Consider the following 27,805-nt stretch of genomic DNA (forward strand, 5'->3'; position numbering starts at 1 on the left):
CTGTAAGTTCTAAAGGGTTGTATCAACATTTGTCTATATGATTGAAGAGTCAACACACTGAAGATAAGACATTGATATATTCTGTGATTCCTTTCCAAATATCACCAAGAACCTTTATCTTCTATCTGCAATTTTTTATTATTAAATTACCTAAATGTTGCCCACTTCCAGTTCCCTCTCCCAGAATTTCTCACCCCATCCTTCTCCACATGGCCTCTGAGAGTGTACTCCCAACCCCTACATCACACACCCCAGCATCCCCCTTCCCTGGGCATCAAGTTTCTGCAGCATTAAGCATATGCTTTCCCACTGAGTCCACCCATGCCTTTCCTCTGCTACATACGTGCTGGGGGCCATGGGCCAGGTCATGTATGCTCTTTGGTTGGTGGCTTCATACTTGAAAGCTCCCAGGGGCCCTTGTTAGTGTATACTGTTGTTCTTTCTATGAGGTTGCCATCTCCTTCTGCTCCTTCAGTCCTTTCCCTAACTCTTCCATAGAGGTCTATTACTGATGCCATGTTGTGCTTGTAGACAGAAGTCTAGCATGGTAGTCCTCTGAGAAGCTCTACCAGTAGCTGACTGAGACAGACACAGAACTTGCACCAAGAACTTTGTTTTAAATATTTTTATTACTTTTTTGAGTGTTTCATACATTGTGCTTTGTTCATATTTACCCTCTGCCATCTAATATTCCCAAATCCACATCCCCTGCTTCACACTCACCCAATTGGTACTGGCTGCATCTGTTGAGTGTGTGCCAATCCAGTGGAGTGTGTTTCAGCTTTACCCTTAAAAACAAGAATGAAACATAAACAAAATCCTAAGTCTTTATCTCCATCACATGCCAGTAACCAATAGCTGCTTCTTGGCTAGGTTTGGGATTTTATGCCCACCACTCCACTCTATTACATGCTGAAATTTGGTCTGACTGGTGTTTATATAAGTCTCGTGCATGGTGCCACAGTCACTATAAGTTTGTGAGAACAGCTTCCCTGTTATGGTTCAAAATACTGTTTTATTTGTTTTCTTGTAGTCACACAATGACTCCAGCTCTTACAATCTTTCTGTTCTTGTTTCCACAGTGATTCTGGACTTTGGCATCAAGTAATATTTCTATAGATATCTCATTTAGGGCTAAGCACTCTACAGTCTCTTATTCATTGCATGTTGATTAGTGTGGTACTACATATTAATAACCATATATTGCAAAATGAGGCTTCCCTAAAGTTTAAAAAAGTTAATAGGGTACATAAAATTATTCTAAATTTACACAGAAAACCAAAGGAGCTAGACAAAATCAACTTATACTTTAAGAAGAAAAAATTGGGAGATGTGCATTGTTTCAAAACTTATTATATATTTGCAGTATTGAAATCTGTGCTGTTGTCAGAAAGACTCCAAGATAAATCAGTCCATAAATAACACCACTTAAATATGCTCAATTAAGTTTTGAAATTTTTTTATAATCAATTAGCTGGAGGAAAAATATCATCTTCATTCAATGTTGTAGAAACAATCAAGATTTTTTTTTTTTCTTTTCTTTTTTTTTTGCATACAGCTTGGGATGCTTAAAACCATTTTAGTTTTGTTAATGAATAAATGAAAAAGGCAAGATAAATTACTGTTTTGAAACAGGCAGCAGTGAGATTACTAAGAATTTTTTTCTTTTTCTCTTATTGGATTTTTTTATTTACATTTCAATGTTATTCCCTGTCCTTGCTTCCTGTACATAAGCCACCATCCTCTCTCCCCTTCTTCTTTAAGGGTGTTATCCTCCCTAAAACTATCAGGTTTTTTTGTGGGGAAAATAATGTAAAATGAGAAGAAAATTCAAAATCTCATATAGTTTAGTTCAAAGTACATAGAAAAATAAATCTAAAATGTGAAATCATTAAGTATTCATGAAATGTAAAATCATTAAGTATTTATGTTAGATCTGTATCTAAGACTTGATTTTTAAAGTTCTTAGTTTTCACACCAGAAATATAACGAGAAAAGGAAAAAATAAGTTTAGCTTGATCAAAATTTTAAGCAACTGCTATGAAAGATTACATAAACAGAATTCAAAGACAATGTTAGTGCTATGACAACATACTTGCTAACTACTTACCGAGAATATATTTGTGGTATAGGGACATGACTTGGTAGATAAGCCACTTGAAACAAAAAATTTTAAGACTGGACTTTGGATGACTAAATCCCTGTAAAATGCTGGGTAAGTATAGCAGTTGCTTGTGATCATAGCACTCTGGAAGAGAAAGGTGATCCACACAGGGAGTGCAAGCTGATTAATTACACTATGTAGAACCAGCAAATTCTGGGTTCAGCAAAAGTGCTGCCTCCATAAATAAATGTAGAAAGCAGAAACCTATTAAAAGAGTCATTTGTCTTCAACTTTGTACCTCCATTGCACATGCATACATATGCAAACACAAGCAAATATACACTCATACTATACACATTCACATAGTAAAAAGGGAGAAAGTTGTATAACGCATAAAACAGAATAGTTTAGGATAACAGAATCCTATCAGTAAATATGGAGATGACATAAAGATATGTTTTGTCAAGAGTAGTATGAATATTACAGAAGGTGGTCAGTTGAGGCTTCATTTCCTCCATTACTAGGAGTCTTAGCTAGGTTCACCCTCATAGATTCTTGGGAGTTTCCATTGTCCTTGTTTTGTGGCAACAGGGATCAGGAAATAGGTGGGAGTTGGGGGTAGGGTAGAGGAAAAGCACATAAAGATTCCAGGGGCCAGCATCAGGGTGCAGATCTAACTCTATTATTTAGAACATAAGCTTATAAATAGTTTTCAGCCAAATTGGGTGCATTTATATATTCAAGGGCAAGTCTGTGACACATGTGCTGTTTTAGCTCTATGTGACTCATCTGTCCATGCACCTGTAGGGGAGGGGCAGATCACTGGGGTGGAGATTTCCCTGAAGACAGGGGAAGCAGCCACCACCCTGGCCTCTGGTCCTTTGTGTAGTCTCACCAAGTTTGGCAGGAGTCATCTCAGATCATAAACCATATATGGCAGATCAGCAGTCTTCGAGGAATCACAGAAGCCTATGGCATGTTGCTTTCTGTCCCACTTTTTCCACCAAAAAGTTTATTCCCACATCTCCCATAATCCTTGTCCCAGAGATGTGCCCCCTCATTCCAGTTCTATTTCCTAGTACTCTCTCCCTCCATATTCCTCCACCTGATGCCCCCTGTTCTTATCCCCACCCCATTCCCATCCTCTCTGCCTATCCATCTGTGAAGACATACCATCTTTTGTCTTTTTTATCCCACTCAGGATGATTTTTACTAGGTCATCTCCTATAACCAGGCAATAAACAGTCCAATAGTGAGATTTGGTCACCAACAAAGGCACAAAAATTCCTCAAAGTTGTGCTGGGGTAAAAATGGGACAAAATTTGAGGGAATGGCCAACCAATGACTAGACCAGCTTGAAACCCATTTCATGAGAGGGAGCTCATCCCCGACATTGTTAATGATGTTTTGATATACTTGTAGTGAGCAGCCTAGCATAACTGTTGTTAGAAAGGCTTCACCAAGCAGCAATAGAAACAGATACAGACACCCACAGTCAAACATTAGGCAGAGCTCGTGAAATCCTACAGAAGAGGGAGAGGAAGAAGTTTAGGAGGCAGAGGGATCAAGTACAACACAAGAAGTTACAGAACAAACGAACCTGGGTCCACAGGGCCTCAGTGAGACTAAAGTATAAACAAGGGAGCCTGCATGAGATGGACTTAGGCCCTCTGCCCATATGTTACAGTTGTATAGTGTGGTCTTAATGTAAGAAGTTTAACAGTGGAAGTAGGGGCTATCTCTGACTCTTTTACCTGCTTTTGGGATTCTTTTATCCTACTAGTTTGCCTTGTATAACTTTAATAGAAGAGGAAGCACCTACTATTACTGTGACTTGATATGATAAGGCTGGTTAATATCCATGGGAGGACTGCCATTTTCTGAAGATAAACAGATGGAGAGTGGATGGGAGTTGGGTAAGGGGCTGGGAGGAGAAGAAGGAGAGAAACTGAAGTTGAGTTGTAAATAAATAAATAAATAAATAAATAAATAAATAAATAAATACATGTAGTATAAATCTGTATTAAGTCACTGGAAAATATCCTTTAATACAAAGAAGTGATAAATATTGAGGGACAGATTTACTAATTATCATTTACACACTCTCTGTCTATAATGCTTGTGGTGAATGTTCCATTGCCCCCTCACATATCACACAGACGACAGTGTCTTTTTTTAAACTAATCATTCATTCCTGGCTCTCCCATACAACCAATATCAATCTTCCTATTATGCCAAATAAATCCTACCATAGCACTTTTAGTCTCTACTAACTTCAGTGAGTGCTGATCCTCTCTGTACTGTCTGAACCCTATTAGAATATTCCAGACCCTTCATGGCCTGCTCACATTTCCCAACTGAATTACTTTCTACCCTCAGACTCAGCTCCTTGGCTTTCTTACCATTTCTTCAAAAGGCCAAGTCCATCAGCCTTCTCTCTTTGCAAACTGTAATTATACTTTTTTTTTAGGGGGAAGATGTTCTTGTAAGGTTTCATTGACATTTTTAAGGAACCAATTTCTAGTGTCTCCTTTTAAGACTTTTCACCTAAGTGAACTCTTGCAGTGCTCCTGACAAAAACTCCTGAGCAAGTGAGGCAATCATAGAAGATTCTGGGCAGTAAGTGGCTTGTGAGGGACAACACCTTGTCATGATTGTTTCTTGCAGCCAGTGGGAAGCCCTTTTCATTCAGATTGCCTCATTGGAAGAAAAGCAGATGAATGTGATTTCAAAGACAGTTTCTTTCACTCTGCCAGCCACTGTACTTTTGTGAACCAATTTAACTGTGTAGAAGGGGAGAAAATATGTTGTATATAACACAGATTTCCCAGCACTTGAACTTCTTTTTCTCATGAAGGTCAGATTAGAAACACTGCTGCTGGACATTTTTAAATAAACATTTTTTTTTAATTTTATGTATATAAGTGTTTGTCTGTCTGTCTATCTATATGTATGTATGTATGTATGTATGTATGTATGTATGTATGTATGTATGTGTGTATAATACTCACATTCCTGGTGATCACAGAGATCAGCAGAGGATATTGGGTTCCCTTGTACTTGGAATTAAAGATAGGTATAAGCTGCTATTTGAATGCAGGAACTCAAACCGGCTCTTCTGAAAGAACAGAAGTGCCTTTTAACTGCTAAGACATCACTCTAAACTCTGGGCTAGACATTTTTGGCTCTGGCCATTTTCTGAGCTTCACATCCATGAGTACCTAACACTCTAAATATAAATTTATTTTCTTTGTAGTTAAATGTCATGGTTATGACTGTCAAATAAACATCGTTCTGATATAACACATCTGAGAGTACATATTTTTGCCATGTATAATTGTTGACTAATGTTTGAAATTCCTTTACTTTCTTTTTTTCTCTTACAACATCAAATACTACAACCATTAACATTCCTTCTTATTTACGTCTTATATATTTTAGGTTTTGTTTTGAGATGTGATCTCTCACTGACTATTATATTCTCTCTCTCTCTCTCTCTCTCTCTCTCTCTCTCTCTCTCTCTCTCTCTCTCTCTGGTTGGCCTGGATCTCTATATATTTGATAGGTCAACATTTAACTCAGAGATCTCCTGCCTTTGTCTTCTAAGTGTTTTGAGGATTCTTATAGATAATTTCTTTTTTTTCCAGCTTTTAAAACATTCTTTATTAAGTTTAAATAACCAACATTTCTCTTACTGCCAAAGAATTATCCCAACATTATGCTTTTCCTAACGGTCTTACAACCATCACTCCACCTGAGCAGAGACTTCCAGAAGCAAGTGCTATACCGTCCAGTCTCCTCTGCTTGGCAGAAATACCCCTCAGTGAATGTCTTCTTAGAGAATAAGTGTTTTGTAACGGGGCATCAATAATATATCAGAAGGAAATAAGGCTTATAAAGAAGCAATTTGGGAAATGTTTCTTTTTAGATGAAAAGTACCAAGATCCTGCCATTATAGATAATTTCATTATTTCATTATTTTAAGGTAAAAAATAAATTTTTAGATAGAGGACCTTCTATAAACACTGTATAATTACTGTCTTATGTCATGGCCTATTTATTTTAAATACAGAAGAATATATTCTGCCAAGTGATTTGATCTTCCTATAACCAATTTTGTAGCCCTGAAAATTAATGGCTGACATTTTATTGACTACTATTAATTTATTTTTCTTTGTTGTTTTATAAAGTAATAAATGTTAAACTTTGACATGTATTTTAAAAGTGGTACAACAAATTTAATAAATGAGCTCACTTCATAATATTTTATATATAACTATAAGCATATTTTGTTTTTATAAGTGTTATTTTCTAAATTATAAAAAAGAAAATTACTATAAATTTGATTTGCAGAGAATATGGAAATTTGTATAGAGAAGAAAATATCCAGAAACAAAAATTTTACTTTTATAAATTTGCTTTTATTAATTAGTTTAATAACATGATTAATTATATACCATAGTGCACAAATCATTATTATCAGAAAAGTATAATTATAAAAGTGTTTTACTTTATAAATGATGTATGTATTAATTATTTCATTTTATGCTAGGACAAATTTGTTGCTGTGAAACACATCTTTCAGTAAGTACTTTTATAAACTTAGAAGCATAAACACACATGCTTGTACCAATAGGAATTCTATAAAAGAATAAAAACAAAATCCCTGCATGTATGCTAGTTTGTATGTATAGGCAAAGTACCTGCAATTTTAAAGAGTGCCCTGATACAACATTATGAGACAGGGAACCTCCAAAGACACACATTGCACCTCACACAATAATAGTAGGAGATTTCAACATCCCACTCTCATCAATGGACAGATCATGGAAACAGAAATTAAACAGAGACGTAGACAGACTAAGAGAAGTCATGAGCCAAATGGACTTAAGAGATATTTATAGAACATTCTATCCTGATGCCATTGAGTTTGTTACCTGTTGGATATCTGCTGTTGGGCATGGAACCCACCCTTAAGAGTAATTTGTTTCTCCAGTAAGACTCCCATGGAGTAAATAACTTTTTCACTAGCAAATGGTTGCCAATCAGATATAGCTTCTGGGTTAGGGATGGAGGCGAGTGTTCACTTCTCTTAGCTGCAGGATGCAACCTGTTGAAGGCCTATGTTAACACTGTGCATGCTGCTTAACTCTCTTGCAAGTTAGAATGTGGCTTGAGAGTGCTGGGTTTGGAAGGTCTTCTTTCTTTGTTTTTTTCCATCCCTCTAGCTCTCACACTTTTTCTGCCTCACATACCCTTTCCGGATCACTTCCACAAGGCTGCCTGAGGGAACCTCAGGCATGAAGGGATGGATTTGACGTAGACACCCCATTTAGAAATGTTCCAAGGACTCCTACTATTTGTTTTTATCTAGCTGTGGGTCTCTGTATTTGTTCCCATGTCCTACATGAGAAGACTTCTCTGACAATGGCTGAACAAAGCTGTGTATATGTATTTCTTATGCTTTTTCATTATCTCCTTTCCTTTTGTTTCTTTGTTTTATCCTATTTATTTTTGGTTTTATTTTATTTTATTATATTTTATTTTATTATCTCTTAGATGCCTGTTTGCTTTCTTTTTATTCTTTTTTTCCATTAATTTATTTATTGATTCACTATATCCTCATCCCTACCCCTATCCCTCCCTCATACAGTTCTTCTCCAATCACCCCTCAGCTTCTCCTCTGTGAGGGAAGAGGCTGCAAGACCCAAGTATCCCTCTAACCTAGAGCATCAAGTCTTTGAAGGGACTTCTCCCACTGCTGCAAGGCATCCCAGTCAGGGGAATGGATTGTATAGACAGACAATAGCTTTAAGGACAGTCTCACTAAAGTTGTTGGGAACCCACATGAAGATTGAGCTGCACATCTGCTACATATATGCAGGGAGCCTAGGTCCAATCCATATATGCTCTAGGCTGTTGTTTCAGTCTCTGAGAGACCCCAAGGGTTCAAGTTAGTTGACTCTGTTAGATCTTTCTGTGGAGTTTCAAAGACCGAGGGAATGGGTACTACAAACTTGACCGACTTGAGACCCATCCTATGGGCAAGCACCAATCCCTGACACTATTAATACTTGCAAGAAAGGAGCTGTCTTCGGGTTTTACTGCTGTTAACAGATACCATGACCAAGACAACTCTTATAAGGACAGTATTTAATTGGGGCTGGCTTACAGGATCAGAGGTTCAGTCCATTATAATCAAGGCAGAACATGGCAACATCTAGGCAGGCATGGTGCAGGAAGAACAGAGAATTCTACATCTTCACCTGAAGCCTTCTAGCAGAATACTCACTTCCAGGCAGCACAACCACATTGACACACTGATTCCAACAGGACCATACCTTCTAATAGGGCCACTCCCTGTGCCAAGCATATACAAACCATAACATGATCCTAGAATGACTGTACAGCCAAAAGCTGACTGACACAGATGAAGAAAGCCACAGTCAAATATTGGACAGAGCCTGCGGACTCCTAAGGAAGATTTGTAGGGAAGATTAAGGGCCTATTTACTTTCAAACAACAAACAAAAGTTTGTAGATCTTGGCTGGAAGTGATGTGGAGAGGAACTAGAGGAGTCAGGGAGAAGAAACTGTATTCAGAACATACTGCCTGAAAAAAAGATATTTTCAACAAAATACAAATAAATGTTTGGAGTATTAGAAACTTTAGTATACCTGGTGTTTTCAATATTCAGATATTCATATTATAGAATTTGCAAAGCATGAAGAACATACTATACATCTTATATTCCAAATTAACGATACTGTGAATAACTCTTGTGAAATGTTTTAGTAAATTAATTTAATTTGGAATTGAATACATTTTCAAAAATTTTGGTTCATTACTTTTATTACAGTACCTGCCTAATGATTAAAGAGTTTTGAAGCCCAATGTGGATCTTTTTTTTTTTCTAAGAGAAGTCTTAGTAATTCAACTGCCAATGACTTACAAATTTTACTACCAAGAATTTAATCACCAATACAAAAATTTCTTTCATTTTACTACCATAATTACAGACAAGTAAATGTTTCTCTATTACATTGTCTTTGTGAATTAAGTCATGTTTATATCCCAAAGTAGCAGTTCTTAAATCTTCAAGGATGTGAAAAATTCTGCTTTGTCAAATGTAATATAATTTGTTATATAATATTTCTGACTTGGTCGTATAATATAAAAAAGATATCTTCCAATAAAATAGTATGTAAGTCTTATATATCTTAATATTTCAACCTAAATGTGCCTTGGTGTTTTCTTATAAAATATAATTGTTTTCGTTGCCAGCCGGAGTAAGCATAAATGTTAAGTACAACTTTCAATAAAAACTACAAACAGAGCAATTTTCCTTTATAAATTATCATGCTTTGCAAACAGAATTTGTAATATGTGATCTAAAATGTACTAATTTCTGTGAACTTGTAGAAACAATAGAAACACTTGGCAATAGGCATATATATTTATTATGATGCTATCACAGCACATGCTATTTATTTTCCTGAACATGTCAGAATTCATTTAACAACAGGGATATATTCTGAGAGAACCATATCAGTATTAACTAATTATTCCCTATTTGCATCAATATCTGTGAGATAAGTGTTACATAAATACAGTCATGATCTACTTTCTACTTTGAAAAAATATTACAGTAGATTATAAATAAACTTTTTCAAAGAATTTTAAAGCAGTAGAGATTTATGAAGACTTTTTGAAAAATAGGAATTATATAACAAAAGGAAAAATAATTGGTCATAGTTAATTTTATTTTAACCAATCTAAGGATCATGAAAATGTTTGTGTAATTTGTCAAGAGACATTTAAAATTGAAAGACTTATAGAAGAAAGTTGCATAGATATTATAATCTTGAATTTTTGTCATTAGCTGCTTTAGAACTGTTCCTTGAATTAACTTTAACAGTATACTTCAAAAGGCATACTCTTAAGAGTACTAAATGCCAAAAGATTACATTATAATTACCTGTCTCTAAACAATGAATTCTCAACTGATGAATCTAGAATGGCCTAGGAGCACCTAAAGAAATGTTAAACATCCTTAGTCATCAGGGAAATGCAAGACAAAACAACCTTCAGATTCTACCTCACACCAGTCAGAATGGCTAAGATCAAACACTCAGGTAACAGATGCTGGCCAGGATGTGGAAGAACACTCCTCCATTGCTGGTGAGATTTCAAGCTGGTACAATCATTCTGGAAATCAGTCTGGAAGTTTCTCAGAAAATTGGACATAGTACTAAATGAGGACCCAGCTATACCACTCATGGGCATACATGCAAAAGATGCTCCAACCTATAATAAGTACACATGCTCTACTATGTTCAAAGCAGCTTTATTTATAATAGTCAGAAGCTTGAAACAACCCAGATGTCCCTCAACAGAGGAATGGATACAGAAAATGGCGTACATTAACACAATAGCATACTATTTAACTATTACAAAAAATGACTTAGGAGTTGGAGAAATGGCTCAGTGGTTAAGAACACAGACTGCTCTTCCATAGGTCTGGAGTTCAAATCCCAGCAACCACATGGTGATTCACAACCATCTGTAATGGGATCTGCTGTCCTCTTCTGGTGTGTCTGAAGACAGTGTACTTATATATAATAAATAAATCTTTAAAAATATGACTTCATGAAATTCACAGGCAATGGATGGAACTGAAAAATACCATCCTGAGAGAGGTAATCCAGTCACAAAAACAGGCATGGTATGACTGACTGATAAATTGATATTTGTTAAAAAAAAAAATAGTTCAGAATACCCATGAACTTTACACACTAGATGAAGCTCAAGTAGAATGAAGTGAGCATGCCTCTGTCCTACTAGAAGGGGGAAAATATGATCACAGAAGGTAAAAGGTTGGAGCAAATTGTGAAGAATAGAGGAGGAGGGGAAAAGGGGAGCAGGATCACGAATGGGAAGAAATGGGGGAAATATTCAAAGGGTCAGGAAATTGAATAGAGGTGTGTAGCAATGGGGGATAGGGAACTGGGGGTAGCCACCAGAAAATCACAGATGCCAGGAAAGCAACAAGCTTCCACCAACCCATGGGGATGGCATTAGCTGAAATACCCAACAAAGGGGAAAGAGAATTGAAGAGACCATATCCAGAGGTCAGGCACTGCTCCCAGTTGAGGGATGGGGCTGCCCATTCATCTCCAAAATGTTAACACAGAATTGCTCTGTCTAAAGAAAATACAGGGACAAAGAATGGAGCAGAGACTGAAGGAAAGGCAATTCAGAGACTTCCCTACTTGGGGATCCATCCCATATGTAGACAACAAACCCAGTCATTATTGGGGATACCAAGAGGTGCATGCTGACAGGAGCCTGGTATAGCGGTCCCCTGAGAGGCTCTGCCAGAGCCTGACTAATACAGATGCAGTTGATCATAGCCAACTATGGAACTGAGCACAGAGACCCCAATGGAGGACTTCAGGGAAGGACTGAAGGAAGTGAAGGGTTTTGCCACCTCACAGGAAGAAAAACAATATCAACCAACCAGATCCCCCAGAGCTCACAGGGACTTAACCACCAACCATAGAGTACACATGGGGGGCCCATGGCCCCAGCTGCTTATGTAGCAGAAGATGGCCTTATTTGGCATCAATGGGAGGGGAGGCCCATGGTCCTGTGAAGGCTTGATGCCCTAGTGTTGAGGAATGCTAGGGTGGTAAGGCAGAAATTGGTGGTGAATGGAGGAGCAACCTCATAGAATCAGGGGATCAGGGATAGGATAAAGGGGGAGGAGAAACTGGGAAAGAGGATAACATTTGAAATGTAAATAGATAAATAAAAGAGCAAATTTTAGAAAAAAATTATCAAGAAAGAATAAGTTATGGAATTTTTCTCATCATCTAGGTTTTGTTCCATTTATTTTCATTAATTATTCAACTTTCTAATGATAATTAAATAAATGAAGGCTATTAAGTCAGTATTTCAAAGATATACTAATATACTGTGCATTGTATAACATGTGGATATAGATAGTTAGATAGATATACTTAGATTAATAAGTTATAGCTGGCTTATTGCTGTTTTTAACTTTTTATGTATGTAGTTATGATCTCATACAGAGTTAGTTTATCACAGTTTAATGGTGAAAACTTTGTACTGTGGAGCATTTATGGCCAGTTTGGAAACTACTTTTCTAGGCTATTCTAATTATTGTTTGTTTGACTGTATCACAACTTAATAAATTGAAAACGTTTTGATCATAATAGGGCCTTTTTTATACTTTTCCTACATTTTCCATCCCCAGATAATATCTTTTAATCATAAGGATTGTAAATTTCTTTTTTTTTTTAATTTGAAACTGCAAAGTTCAACTAAACTTTTTATTCGGAGGCCATGTACAATTTTACTCTGAGTAAAAAATACAGCCTTATCCTCAGTTAGCCTCATCAAAAGAACTGTTTTCTCAATAAATGGTAACCAACAGTCAGTTTGGTGATAATTCTATATAATGTCAAAGGCAGCATCAGAATATATAAGAGACAAAACATTTGTGTTTCCTTGCTGGCCATTCTGAACCTATGATCTAACCCTGTGTATGTGCTTTTTCATTGTTTGTATTCTTTTGAAACAGAGATTTGTGTAGCCATGGCTGGCCTCAAACTTTCTATATAAACAAAATTTACTTTGAACACCTTATTCTCCTGCTTCCACTGACCAATTGTTAGAAACACCAAGCATGTTTGGTCTTTTGTTTTCAGTGTTATATAACGAACTGAAGGCCTCAAACATGAGGAGCTTAACTTTTTTCGATTAGCTATTTATGCAACCCACAATATTGCCTTCTTAAATTCTGTCATGGACTTTCTCAGTGCCACTATATTAACATCATTATAAAAATACTCGGCATTAAAATGTATATTAGTGAGGAATAGAAGCCATGCTTACTGGATCAGACTCCTTGCTGACTTCATCTCTGAAACAAGCAGGTACAACACTTAAGGGAATATTACATTTGGCCCGGACTAATCCTGATTGTTCCTAAGCTGTTAAAGAGGGCCTTGAGCCAAAGAGTTCTCTCCTTTTGTGCAAGGGTCTCAGCAGGAAGCTGATCAACCCACATACCTGAAAGTCTTTATCATCTCATTAGTTTCCAATTGTCTGCTCCTAGGAGTTCTCACACATCATTTAACTAAAGCCTCAGCTGGTCTTTGTCAGCTCTCATCAGGAGATCTGCATCCCAGTGTTATCAAATCAATTTTATATCACAATGGAAGTAAAGTTGTAAGTTTGCTTGGCCAGCATCTAGGAACCACTTTGTAATAACTGAAATTCAGCATTTCCAAAACCTGTGTTTTAAAACTACTGCCAGGTAAAGGACCATAATGGACTTAGGAAGACCAATTAATTAGGGTTCTGTTTCACCTGTCAGAGTTGTTTAGCAATATCCAAGTTAACAGCCATGTGTTTGCTGCTTCCAGGTGTGTTGCTCAATTTCTGAACATTCTTGTTGGCATTTTAGAAAAGTGTAAAGCACCTGGCATCAACCTTGGCATCACATTAAATTACCTATGGATGTTAGAGAAATATGGGTGTCCATGTTCTACCTTGAATGCTACTGATCTAATTGATCTAGGGTAAGCCTTGGTCATGGATACTCTTTGAAGAAATTGCTCTCCTGATGTGAAGCTAGGGTTGAAAACCTTTGCTTTAGAACAGCACCAGTTCCTTGAGTTTTTCTGTCTGTTACATAATTTAGGTCAATTACCAAGGAAAAAAGAAATTTAGTTGAGTGTTTTATTATTAAGCTAATACACATTCTGCATTGCCTCTAGAAATACCTGCATTTTAATGCTGTCCTTTTCCTAGACTTAATATGGAAGATAGCTGTGATAATATCATAAGTAACAAGTACATTAAATAACTACAAATTATTTATTGAACATTTACCAAAATAAAGTCTTTGGGAAACTGAAGGTGTCTAAAAGATATCAATGATTTTGAGGCATAACTTTTTTTTGAGGAGGCAAATTTATTTGAAATACCAACCCAGATTACAAAATTAAGCAATACATCACAAATTAGAAATAGATATCCATATTTATCATTGTTGTTGCCCAAAAACTGGTGAATTTTTTTGTACCTTGGGAAGAAGGTAGCCATCAAAGACCTGAAATAAGGGGACAGATGTGAACTATTACAGGGCATAGGAATGGATGTGAAGTTATAAACACTGGACTTAAGATAGAAAGCACAATATTTGGGAAATAGTGACAGACCTAAGTTGCTTTGTTGGATTACTGAACTCTTCTTCCTGGGTCCAAAGGTTGTAATAGTTCTGTCCTTTCACATTATGTTTGAGCATGCTATTTGCCAGCAATAGGTATGATGACAATAGATTTAGGTCTTCCACATTTCTGCTCGCCTTCTGTGGTGGCTATGGAATTAGTTCTGACTAGCCTGTTGAAGAACAGAAAATATAGGATCAAAGACTATTTGGAATACTAGTACAAGTTTCATATGTATGAATAAACTCAGCCAAGGTCAATACTGCAGCCATACTCTAGTTCACTGTATACACATGAATAATGAATACACTCAACTTGAAATAATGTTCCTATAAGTAGAGGAGTAGTGGTACAACTATAAGTATGCATCTACAGATAGCTTCATGTCTCCAAGTTTGAAAATATGAAAATAAGTCAGAAAAAGATTACACTTTCAATTGTTCTTTGCACTGTTACTTATTTCACAAATACTTTTAGAATTGTGCCTGGATATTCAGGAGTGTTGGTAGACACATTCTACTTCAGATGCAATCATCCAGAGAACTACCTAAACACTAAAAGACAAAGCCTTATTTATAGAAACTATTTAAATTAGCCTCATCACACAGGAAATTCAGAGAGGAGAGAAGAAATTTGACTTTCTTACTTTAGGAGTTGTACTTGAAGGGAAAGAAAGCAATAATCCCTTCTAAACTTAATTTACTCTTGCCTGATGCAAGCATTTTCAAACCATGCCCAATTGCTCTTAATAACAGCTAAAATACCAGTTTTATTGGAGTGCTGATACACTCAAGAATAGAATCACCCACACAACCAGCACATTTTTGCTAAAATTCAAAAGGAAGAATGATATTGAGTGAGCCTTATGGAATTAAAAAGGAGCAAAGTATCAATAAAGAATTTAAATAGGTGTAAGGAAAACCACAAATATACTTAATTCTCTCCTAGTATTATTCCAGAGTTTTCACTGAGTTGCTTCCACCTAATAGCAGTGTAAAAGGATTGCATATGGCACAGTCTCATCAAACTGCCTGCAAATGAAGTAAGACTAAAGACTAACTTTGACTGTAAGTACATGTCAATTGCTGGTCTAAGAATGACCTATTTTATTATACATATTGTTTGACATATTGTCCATGATAGCTTTAAGTTTCAGTTTGACCAAGCCTAGAATTACTTGAGAAAGAAGTCTAAATTGAGAGATTTTCCAGTTAGGAATTGGCTGGTAGAAGTGTCTATGAAGATTATTTTGTTTATTAATTGATATAGGAACAGCCAGTCCACTCTAGGCAGCACCAGTTATGAGACAGGCGGCTCTGGGCTAAAAAAAAAAAAAAAAAAAAAAAAAAAAAAAAAAAGAGCTTTGCTCTTTACCCATCTACATAAAGAAAGAAGACCATTCTCAGTGATTTAATTGACATTTCAAAATGTGTAGACATCACTGTGAAGGATTGGAGAGTTTCATTGTAAAGTAAAATAAAAGGCTCCAATTGTCCACTGTCCACACCATATTCAATCTTGTTTAGAACATGATTAAGGATGTTATAATGAGATTCCATTACAAGATGAGGTCTAGGTGTGTTATTCCCCATTGATGTTATTATATGGGGGAATGGATCTTTCGCTAAAATATGTAAAAATTTTGGTAAAAAAATATATATATACAAGGTCTAGCTAGATGAGGACAGAGGTTAGTTTTTCTTTTGAGCACAGAAGAAGGAATTGATTCTTGACAGAAAAGATGTTGAACATGTTTCAAATTTAGTAGCTCTGATTCAGCAAGCCAAAACACTTCAAAACAAGGACATTAGAAAGTTTTTGGATGGCACCTACATGTCTGAAAATGGAACGGTGCAGCAGACTAATGAGTAAGACCTAAGTTACCCAGCCTTGGAAAGAAGATCCTGTGTTGTAAGTACAAGAGACTTTTGTGACAATAAAATACTTGTACCGAATAATTAAGAAAGAAGGAAAGAAAGGAAGAAAGCAAGGAAGGAGGGAGGGAAGGAAAGAAAGAAAGAAGGAAAGAAGAAAGAAAGGAAGGAAGGGAAGATCAAAAACTACCGAAGGTTGAGCCAGTAAGCAGCATTTCTCCATGATTTCTGTTTTAAGTTTCTGCTTATGTCTCTGGCCTGACTTTCCTTAATAATGGATTTTTACCTATAGACTGAAATAAACTCTTTCCGCCATAACTAGAGAGTGTCTCCATTTTTTGTGCAACAAATTATCTCCATAATCTGCCATCTGATTCTTTATAAACTAACTTCATTTTTAAAAATGACATGTTTCTCTCTTACTATTTCATTCAGTTAGCTGAATGAATCAGCTACTTTCTTCTTCTGTCTAAGATACTTGATTGTTTCCCTGTCTACCTCCTAAAGGTGGGCACTTGCATTCACGTTTGAGTCTTGTTTAGAGTGATAATTTCATGGTACAGCTTATGCCTAGAATGTGTGAGACTATGAGTTTATTTTCTGGCACACACAAAGAATTGAGTCTATATTCTTTCACAGTATTCATACTGATGTTGTAAATACCCTTACTGTGCCACCTTTATGGTTTGATCTGCTATGTTTTCCTTACTCCCTATTAATGCTATCTGTAAAATTTTCATGAAGAATTTCTATTTTGCTAGCTTGCAATCCCAACAGCAATGGGGGAGTGTTCCTTTTTCTCTATATCCTTGCCAGCATCTGCTGTCACCTGAGTTTTTGATCCCAGCTATTCTGAATGGTTTGAGGTGGAATCTCAAGGTCATTTGCATTTGCATTTCCCTGACTACTAAGGATGGTGAACATTTCCTTAGTTACTTCTTGGCCACTTGAGATTCCTCAGTTGAGAATCAGTAGTTTAGCTCTGTACCCTATTTTTAATTGGGTCTTTTTTTTTTTTTGTGGAGTCTAACTTCTTGATTTCTTTGTATATTGTTGAGAGCTTTTGGTGATGCTTTTTAGGAATTTGTCATTTTTCACTGGGTTTAAACAAGGAAGTAGGCTCAGATAAAAACACCAAAAACAATTATCATGGGGCTTTGTTTACTAGTTTGCTGAATTACTAACGTGATCTCTTTGCTTAATTATTAGCTTGTGTCATCTTCTTGTTTATTAGTTTGCTGGATTACTTTGTCTTTGATCGAAGAACTGACAATGTTTTTGAATGTACCTAGACTTGGATAAAAGCAGGCTGGCGAAAAATAAACCTGCTTCAGCCTTAGCACAGGCTGGAGTCATGTTATAATATCCCTAATTGTTTTCTTCATTTTCAATGCTCACTCTGTGTTGAGACCCTGTTGACTGACTGAGCTGACTTGGTCAGATGTTTCCTCAGCATTGGAGCTCAAGTTAGGGGGATACAATGAAGACATCACTAAGAGAGGAGCACTTGAAAAGAACAATGAGAGGTAAAGGAAAATGAAAGGTAAAGGAAAATGAAAGATAAAGGAAAATAAAAAAAATTGGCCAGCAGTGAATAAACCTTGTAAAAAGAAACAAGATAATTGAAGAATGTAAATGAAAGATAAAGGGAAAAAAGCAGATTTGGAATAAACTTGTAAGAATGGGGCAAGTTAATGGTACAATATATTTTGTGTATGTGTTTAGAGTTATGTTAAATATAGAGAAGTGTAGATAATTTTCATAGATGATTTAGTCTTTGGATCCTGATTAGAGATAGTTTACATGAGAAAGAAAATGGGTTTCAGAAAAGCAGTTGTCCCCTCTGTCTGACCTGTTTTGGCAAAAGAGAAGGAACATGTTCCAGAGCTCCCTTAGGGAAAGGAACAGGTCAGGAGATGTCCTTCTTTCTATCTAGCTCCCACTGGAGAAATGCTTAGTTCTAGTTCTGGTTTTGGGTTCCGTAGGTAGGATATCTAGGTCTCTTTGTCACATCATGTTCTCTTCCTCTCTGTCTGTTGTCTGTCCTTGGCATGCCAATCTATCCGTGTCTGTCAGTTTATGTCTGTTTTCATTTGTTGTGTAATTGTTACTCTGTGTTTCATGTTACAAAAACTGATAAGTTGCCCTGCACCTGTAGCTAGGCGTCTAGTACAGCTGGAAAAGCCCTGCCAGGAGCTGACTTCCTCCACCAGCTGTCCTTAAGGGGCTAGCAACTTCTTAGCTTCTATGGTAAGGAAGTTGATGATAGTTTTTCCTGCAACAAACTCTGATTATTGGGTTCAGCAGGTGACAAGGTGTTCTTGAAATTACAGCTAGAAAGAGTAAAAGACTTTTGTCTAGTGTAAATAAGTAAATGTGTGGCCACTTCATCTTTGTTTCTAAGGATAAATTTGTTCCACATGTCTCCGTTATAGATTATTGGCTTATAAGCCATTGGGTATGGTTAAAATTTTATAGCATTGACAAGAAAAAGTTGGCTTCAATCTGGTAACTCAGAGTTGGAGTAATTCTAGACATCAACACATGATATTAATCAAGTTAAGGAAACAGGTCTTTTTTTTTTTTTTTTTTTTTTTATTATTAACTTGAGTATTTCTTATATACATTTCGAGTGTTATTCCCTTTCCCGGTTTCCGGGCAAACATCCCCCTCCCCCCTCCCCTTCCTTATGGGTGTTCCCCTCCCAACCCTCCCCCCATTGCTGCCCTCTCCCCAACAGTCTAGTTCACTAGAAACAGGTCTTTAAAGATACCTCTAAATCTGGATAATTCTTGTACTATAAACCAGGCATAAGAGATAGGATTTAAAACAATGTTTCTTTAATGAGGTATTATCATGCACTCATATATAAGAACTGGCAGCCAAACATTGTACCATGAAAGTAATGTACTTCGCATTTATTTTAGGAAAATGGTTTTGCATTCCAAAATTATGGTTATGATCTTATATTTCTAACAAGACTTCAAAATTACAAGGTGTTGTGGAACAGGCCCATGGAACTTTAAAACAACATCTTCATAAAATTAAAAAAAAAGGGGGAATTATGTCCCTATACACCAAAATTTTATTTAAATCATGTTCTTTTCATTAAAATTTTTAAAATTTGGATTTGAAAGAACTCTCTGTTGAGTTTCTATGGCACCCTACAACTTGGAACACTTATGCCAAGGTGAAATGGAAGAATCCACCTATTGGCATATGGCATGGCAGTGATAAGGTATTAATATGGGTAAGAGGGCATGTTTTTGATTTTCAACAGGATGCTGAATTAGCATGATAGTTGCCAGAGTGATTGGTGAGACATCCTGATTATGGGACAGAATGATGAAATGATGGGAAAGAATGATGCTGACCATGAGCTTGCTGAGTGCCCTGATAAGGGTGACAGGGAAGCTGTATTGGGCCTATGTTCCTGATCTACAACTGATACACCCAGCAATGTGGTCCAGACTTGAGATTCTCATGCTTGGATCTCCCTGGACAGAGAAGCTAATTTATAAAAAGACCATGACTTTTCATGCATTTGGTTGTAGGATTTCTGTTTGCTTTATAACGATTAGTATGGGTTTATTTCTGTGTTTCTTTTATTAACTGGTCATGTTAAAATTCCTTTTGTTTTTTTCTACAGTATTTAATGTAACTTGTAATGGCAGTACACTTTTTAATTGAGTTAGTGTATGAAATATGGCATATATGTTATGGTGGTCTATCAAGCAGCATTTTTTTTTATTTTTGCTTGTGAGTATTATAGGACCTTGATATTTTTAAAAGTACTTGCAAATACTGGAAGAAGTGAGTCAAACTTTAAACAGAAGCAAGAGGGGTGGGCTTGATTATTGCTGGTATAGAAGCTTTGGTTAAGGTAATAGCTAGCACCAATACTTCTGCAATTGCTTTGACAAAAAAGATAAGAGAGCTACTTTTGTTAATTATTGAGCAAAAATTTTACTAATGCTCTGAGTATTCACAAAGATTCAGGTAGATCTCTAGAACAACAAATTGCTACTCTTCATTGATACTATTCAAACTACTGGACAGGAGGTTCAGAGTTTAAGAAGTCACCTCAACCAAGCAAAGATACAACAAGGAAAAAGAACTTCAGAACAATTTCAAATTTAAATATCAATGCTAAAATGCTCAATAAAATTCTCACAAACCAAATCCAAGAACACATCAAAATGACCATTCATCAAGATCAAATAGGCTTCAACCCAGGAATACGGGGATGGTTCAATATACAGAAATCAGCCATTGTAATCCACTATATAAACAAGCTCAAGAAAAAAAAAAAACATGAATGTCTCATTACATGCCAAGAAAGCATTTGACAAAATACAACAGCCCTTCCTGATAAAAGTTTTGGAAAGACCAGGAACTCAAGGCCCATACATCAACATAGTAAAAGAAATACATAGTAAACAAGTAACCAACATCAAGGTAAATGGAGAGAAACTTGAAGCAATTTCACTAAAATCAGGGACTAGAAAAGTCTACCCACTCTTTCCCTACCTATTCAATATAGTACTCGAAGTCCTAGCCATAGCAATCAGACAATAAAAGGAGGTCAAAGGGATACAAATTGGAAAGGAAGGAGTCAAAATATCACTATTTGCAGATGATATGATAGTATCCACCAGAGAACCACTAAGCCTGATAAATAACTTCAGCAAACTGGTTGGGTATAAAATTAACTAAAACAAATCAGTAGCCTTCCTCTACTAAAAGTATAAACAGGATAAAAAAGAAATTAGGGAAAAGACAACATTCACAATAGTCATAAAAATATAAAATATCTTGGTGTGACTCTAACCAAGCCAGTAAATTGTATAACAAGAACTTTAAGTCTCTGAAGAAAGAAATTGAAGATTTCAGAAGATGGAAAGATCAACCATGGTCATGGATTGGCAGGATTAATATAGTAAAAATGCCCATTTTACCAGAAGCAATCTACAGATTCAATGCAATCTCCATCAAAAATTCCAACTCAATTCTTCATAGAGATAGACAGAACAATTTTCAAATTCATTTGGAATAACAAAAAACCTAAGATATCAAAAAAATCCTCTACAATAAAAGAACTTCTGGAAGAATCACCATTCCTGACCTCAAGCAATACAGAGCAAGAATAATAAAAACTATATGGTATCTGAACAAAGAAAGGCAGGTAGATTAATGGAATAGAATTGAAGACCCAGAAATGAATCCACACACCTATGGTCACTTGATCTTTGACAAAGGAGCTTAAACCATTCAGTGAGGAAAAAAATAGCATTTTCAACAAATGGTGCTGGTTCAAGTGGCAGTCAGCATGTAGAAAACTGGAAATTGAAACATACTTATTGCGCTGTACAAAGCTCAATCCAGGTGGATCAAAGACCTCCACATAAAACCAGATACACTCAAACTAATATAAGGAAAAGTGGGTAAGAACCTCGAACACATAGACAGAGGAGAAAATTCCTAAAAAGAACACCAATGGCTTAGGCTATAAGGTCAAGAATCGATAAATGAGACTTCATAAAATTCCAAAGCTTCTGTAAGGAAAAGGACACTGTTACTAGGACAAAAACAGCAACCAACACATAGGGCAAAGATCTTTACCAATCCTACATCCAATAGAGGGTTAATATCCAATATATACAAAGAACTCAAGAAGGTAGACTTTCTACAGCCAAATAACCCTATTAAAATGGACTACAGAGCAAAACAAAAAATTAAACAAAGAGCTAAACAAATCTGAGGAATAGCAAACAGCTGAGAAGCAACTAAAGAAGCGTTCAACATCATTAGCCATCAGGGAAATGCAAATAAAAACAACACTAATACTCCAGCTCATACCAGTCAAAATAGCTAAAATCAAAAAACACAGGTAACAACAGATGTGGGTGAAGATGTGGAGAAAGAGGAAGAGTCCTCCTTTGTTGGTGGGATTTCAAGCTGGTACAACCATTCTGGAAATCAGTCTAGATGTTCTTCAGAAAATTGGTCATAGTACTACCTGAGGACCCAACTATACCACTTTTGGGCATGTATCCAAAAGATACTCCAACATATAACAAGGACAGATGCTCCACTATGTTCATTGCAGCCTTATTTATAATATCCAGAAGCTGGAAAGAATCCAGATGCCCTTCAATAGAGGAATGGATTAAAAAACTGTGGTACATTTACACAATAGAGTACTACTCAGCTATCAAAAACAATGACTTCATGAAATTCATAGGTAAATGGATGGAACTAGAAAATATCATCCTGAGTGAGGAAACCCAATCACAAACAACGACAACAACAACAAAACATGGCATGTACTCACTAATAAGTGGATATTAGTCAAAAGCTCTGATTACACAAGATACAATCCACAGACCACATGAAGTTCAAGAAGGACATCCGAAGTGTGGAAGCTTCAGTCCTTCTTACAAGGGGAACAAAAATATTTATATTAGGAGATATGGAAATAAACTTTAGAGCAAAGACTGAAGGAATGGCCATTCAAAAACTGACCCACCTGGTGATCCAGCCCATATAAATACAGTCACCAAACCCAGACAATATTGGATGCCAAGAATTGCATGCTGACAGAAGCCTGACATAGCTGTCTCCTGAGAGACTTGCCAGAAATGTAGAAAAATATAGAGGCGAATGCTAGAGGCCAACCATTGAACTGAGAATGGAGTCCCCATTGGGGGAGTTAGAAAAAAGATTTTAGGAGCTGAAGGGATTTTCGACCACATAAGAACAACAATACCAACCAACCAGATCTCTCAATGTCTAAACTACCATCCAAATAGTACACATGGACAGATCCATGGCTCCAGCTGCATATGGAGCAGAGGACAGCCTTGTTGGGCACCAGTGGGGAGGAGAAGCCCTGGGTCCTGCCATGGCTGGACCCCCATTGAAGTAGAATGTCAGGGTGGGGAGGTGGGAATTGGTGGGTTGATGGGTGGGGGAATGCCCTCATAGAAGAAGGGGAAAGGGTATTGAATATGGGATTTATGGATTGGAAACCGGGAAATGGGATAACATTTGAAGTGTAAAATAAATATCTACTTAGAAGAAAAAGAGTATCGGAAACAGACACCATAGGGCTTTGTCTACTACTTTACTGAATTACTACCCCACGTGCACTCTTTGCTCAATTACTAACTTATGTGATCTTTTTCTTTGATCTAAGAACTGACAATGTTTTGAGTATACCTATGATGGTACAAACCCAGCCTGGAAAAAATATACCTGCTTCAGCCTCACTATAAGCTGGAGTCATGTTATAATTTTCTCCAATTGTTTTCTTCATTTTCAGTCCTTGCTCCCTTCGTTGAGACACTGTTGACTGATTGAGTTGGCTTTGTCTTTATATATTGGATATTAGCCTTCCTTTCAGATATAGCATTTATAAAGATCTTTTCCCAACCTGTAGGTTGCTCTTTGTCCTGTTCACAGAGAATCTGTACAGAGCATATCTGGAGGTTAGGCATGGCCCTTGGTTGAAGGATGGGCCACCCACCCATCTCAAAAACCTTAACCCAGAACTGCTTCTGTGTAAAAGAAGTACAGGGACAAAGAATGGAGCAGAGACTAAAGCAAAAACCATCCAGAGACTGCCCCGCCTGGAGATCCATCCCATCTATAGACATAAAACCCTGACACTATTGCTGATGCCAACAAGTGCTTGTTGATAGGGGCCTGGTATAGCTGTCCCCTGAGAGGCTTTGCCAGATGTGAATGCTCATATGTAACCATTGCATTGAGCACTGTGACCCAAATAGAGGAGGCAGACTATAGGAGCTGAAGGGGTTGACAACCCCATAGGAAGAACAACAAAATCAACCACCAGACACTCTAAAACTCGCAGGGACTAAACCGACAACCAAACAGTACACATGGAGGGACCCTTGGTTGCAGCTGCTTATGTAGAAGAGGATTGCCTTATCTGGCATGAATGGAGAGGAGGCCCTTGGTCCTCTGGATACTTGATGCCCAAGCATAGGGGAATGCTAGGCCAGTGAAGCAGGACTGGGTGGGTGGGTGGGTGGAAGAACATCCCTATAGAAGCAGGGGTTGGGGGGATGGAATAGGTGGTGTGTGGGGACACCAGGAAGGGGAGGTACCATTTGAAATGTAAATAAATAAAATAACCAATACAAATTTTCCATTGTGTTTGTTGGTTTTAAATTTACAGGAATTTTTATCACGTTATTATGAACTTTTAAATTGCATTATGACATTATGATTATGGTAAAATATTTTACCTATTTTTTACATTAGATGATGTTTACTCTTTCTATAATAAATCAGTGAGTTAATATATTTTCCTTCATTTCATAGAATAAAAAAATTCCCATTATATTACATGGAAATCCTGTATTTCTCAATTAGTCAAGCTGTTGGAGAACTTTTCCCCAGATACTTCATATAATTGAATTTCTTCTGTATTTGTAACTTCACATGGCAAAAAATTGTTTTCAAACAATTGCTAAGATTGATGTCAAATGTATTAATTTCTTATGAGTTGCAGTATACTTTTGTAAACATACTTTTTAGATATATACTTACTTGGAAATTTTTAATTTCTGCAGAGTCATCACTTTATTTTTAAAACTGATTTTTATTTTTAATTGTATCTCTGCCTGTAGTCTCTTTGTATGTGTGAAAGTGATTGCAGGTACATAAAGAGACCAGAGGCATTGGATCTCTTACAGATGGTTTTACAGGTAATTTCGAGCTACTTCATGTACGAGGAACAGAATTCAGGTCCTCTGTAAGAGTTGTAAGTGCTTTAAACCAGTAAGCACAGTATCCAGTCAGTAGTTATTGCTTTAAACTACAAGTAACTGCCTATTCCTTTCTTCAATATTTTTGTCTTAAATTGTATTTTATATAAAATTTAAATAGATATATTTGATTTGAGGATTAGGATGTCTAATGTTTTGGGTTACAGTATTCTACTATTACTGGTTTGGGGGACAGAATATGCCTATTAAGTTTTCCTAACCCTACCAATATTTACTTTTCCTATGATTTATCACATGTTAAATATGGATTCTTAAAACAGTCATATCTATTTGGATTATTATTATTCATTTAAAATGGACTGCATTTTTTATCATCTTATTTTTCTACTTATCAACAAGAGACATTGATAAGAAAGTTGAGAAAAAACAAATTTCAACATATACTGTATTGCCTTACTATTCTTCTTAGAAATTCCTATTCTAACCAAGTTTATTGTTTTTGTAAGTTAATTTAAGTAATCATTCAAGTAACTGCATAAAAATCAATGAAATGTTGTACCTTTATAATGTAAGATATATTATCAAAGAATGTAGAGAGGATAGATGTTAATGAGTCATGGAGATAGAGTCATTTGCCCTAGGCACAAGCATTTGGTGCAATAGAATTGAATCAGGAAATTAGTATTTTATGTACTGTTGTAGAACTGATGTTCCAGAAATATTTGCCATGATAGTTTCTTTAGATTTAATTTTTCAACATTTGGCTTATTGAATTGTAATCTTCTCTTCATGATCACTCTATTGTTCATCAAACACACACACACACTCAGAAATACACATGTACACAAAGTATAGGAGCAGAGGCTTCAGTTGCTTTTGCTTCTTCAAAAGTACATTTTCATTTACTCATGAAAAAGAATGACATTTATATGATAATTGGTTACAATTAATTATTTACATAAAATTCTGAAGTGTGTAAAGATTCTATAATTCTAGGCTATGTGCCTCCCTTTCTTACATTTTGTGTACATTACAAATAGAAGGTGATATGAAAATATTAGCTCAAATTCTCATTGCAAATATTGAAGTTAAAAGAAAGATATACCTCTGGAAAAATAATTCTGTTAATTGGTTATAAACTGAAAAATTATTTAAACTTTAATTTACAAATGAAATATGTGCAGCATAAATAACAATTTCAATTATTAAATGGTCAATTGGAGTGTATAAACACAGGGTTTTAGGAATCCCAAAATAATAAGAGAATGAAGTTTCTTCTTCTTCTTCTTCTTCTTCTTCTTATTATTATTATTATTATTATTATTATTATTATTATTATTAACTTATTTCAAGGAAAGTTAGAAACAAATAACAGAATATTGTAAAGGTAACAATGGAATTGAACAAAGATTCTAAATGTCCCTTATTTTTGTCAAGAAAAATTGTCTTAATGAATAAATGTCAGTAGTTTATCCTGTTTGTTGAAAGTGTTAATAGAACTTGCAGGTCTTATACTGTGATATTTTATAATATTTATAATATTCTGATTTTCTAGAAAGGGCAATGCAGTGCATGGAAGCTGTACATAAAGTATAGGGAAACTGAGACCATTCATCTTGCACAGTCATTATCCCTAATGCAAGAGCTCCACCAAGGTATTCCCTTTGCAACAGAAGGGTCATTTTATCTTAAGGTCATGCCTACCTAAATTTCCCATTCCCTGATGTTAGCATCAATAACCCATGCTGGGATTAATACAGAGTACCTTCCTAAAATAACCTTCTATTACAAGGTTGGATAGTTTTCAAAACCACCTTCTATATCAATCTTATGTAATGATGAAAACACAAGGTTAGAAAGTTTGGATTTAATATGAGTCTATGAGATTCTTCTTTATAATAACATGGGACAATAATGATTCAAGGTCATGGGAAGATCTATACTATACTATTGATCACTGCAAACTATAGATGAAAGAAAAACTCATAAATTAAAAAAAATTCTTTATGAACAAATAACACTGAACTAAGTTTAACTGCTAGGGCATAAACTCATTAGTGATTCAGCACTGATTCACTAATTTGATACTGTGTTAAAAATAATTTACTATACTCATATAATTTTGTATACCCTGGGAAAGGTATATTGCCAATTATCCTTCATACAAAAACATATGCCATATAAGTTGTGCTTTGATAGTACATGGCAAACCGTAGAGGTAAATATGCTTGGGTTCAAATCTTGGCAAGATCTTGGAAAAGATAATTATCCAGGTAAGTATATGCATTTGTATTATAATGTATTATAATGGCATGCTTCCTAGAGGATTGATGTGAGATGCAGTGATATTATCTACATAAATCACCCAGCAGGCTATTCATAGTCACAAGGATTGTTTTCTGTTAATATCTTCAGAAACAGTTTTTGAAATATTTGAAAGGAACATTTATAGAACTTTAAGATTTATAAAATTTAGATTTCAGACGTTTGTGAAACTTTAAAGTAACCTGTGATTTGAATTTTTTCTACAATGTGAAAGTGAGAAAGTGAGAGAAATGACATTATCATTTTAAATACTGCTTGTAAATAAACATATAATCAGAGCATGAACATGAAACATGAGTAAAAATATATAAAATGTAATATATTTGCATATCACATTCTATATATAACAAATACATTGTATATCATGTGTTATAACTGTGTTATAATGTATATTATGTAATTTAAAGAGTATATGAAATATATATGTAGTTATATATAACACCTTACATTTTATTTATCAATGAATTATAAAATATTATGCATTAT

The sequence above is a fragment of the Rattus rattus genome, chromosome X, assembly GCF_011064425.1.
Source record: "Rattus rattus isolate New Zealand chromosome X, Rrattus_CSIRO_v1, whole genome shotgun sequence".
Taxonomy (NCBI): domain Eukaryota; kingdom Metazoa; phylum Chordata; class Mammalia; order Rodentia; family Muridae; genus Rattus; species Rattus rattus.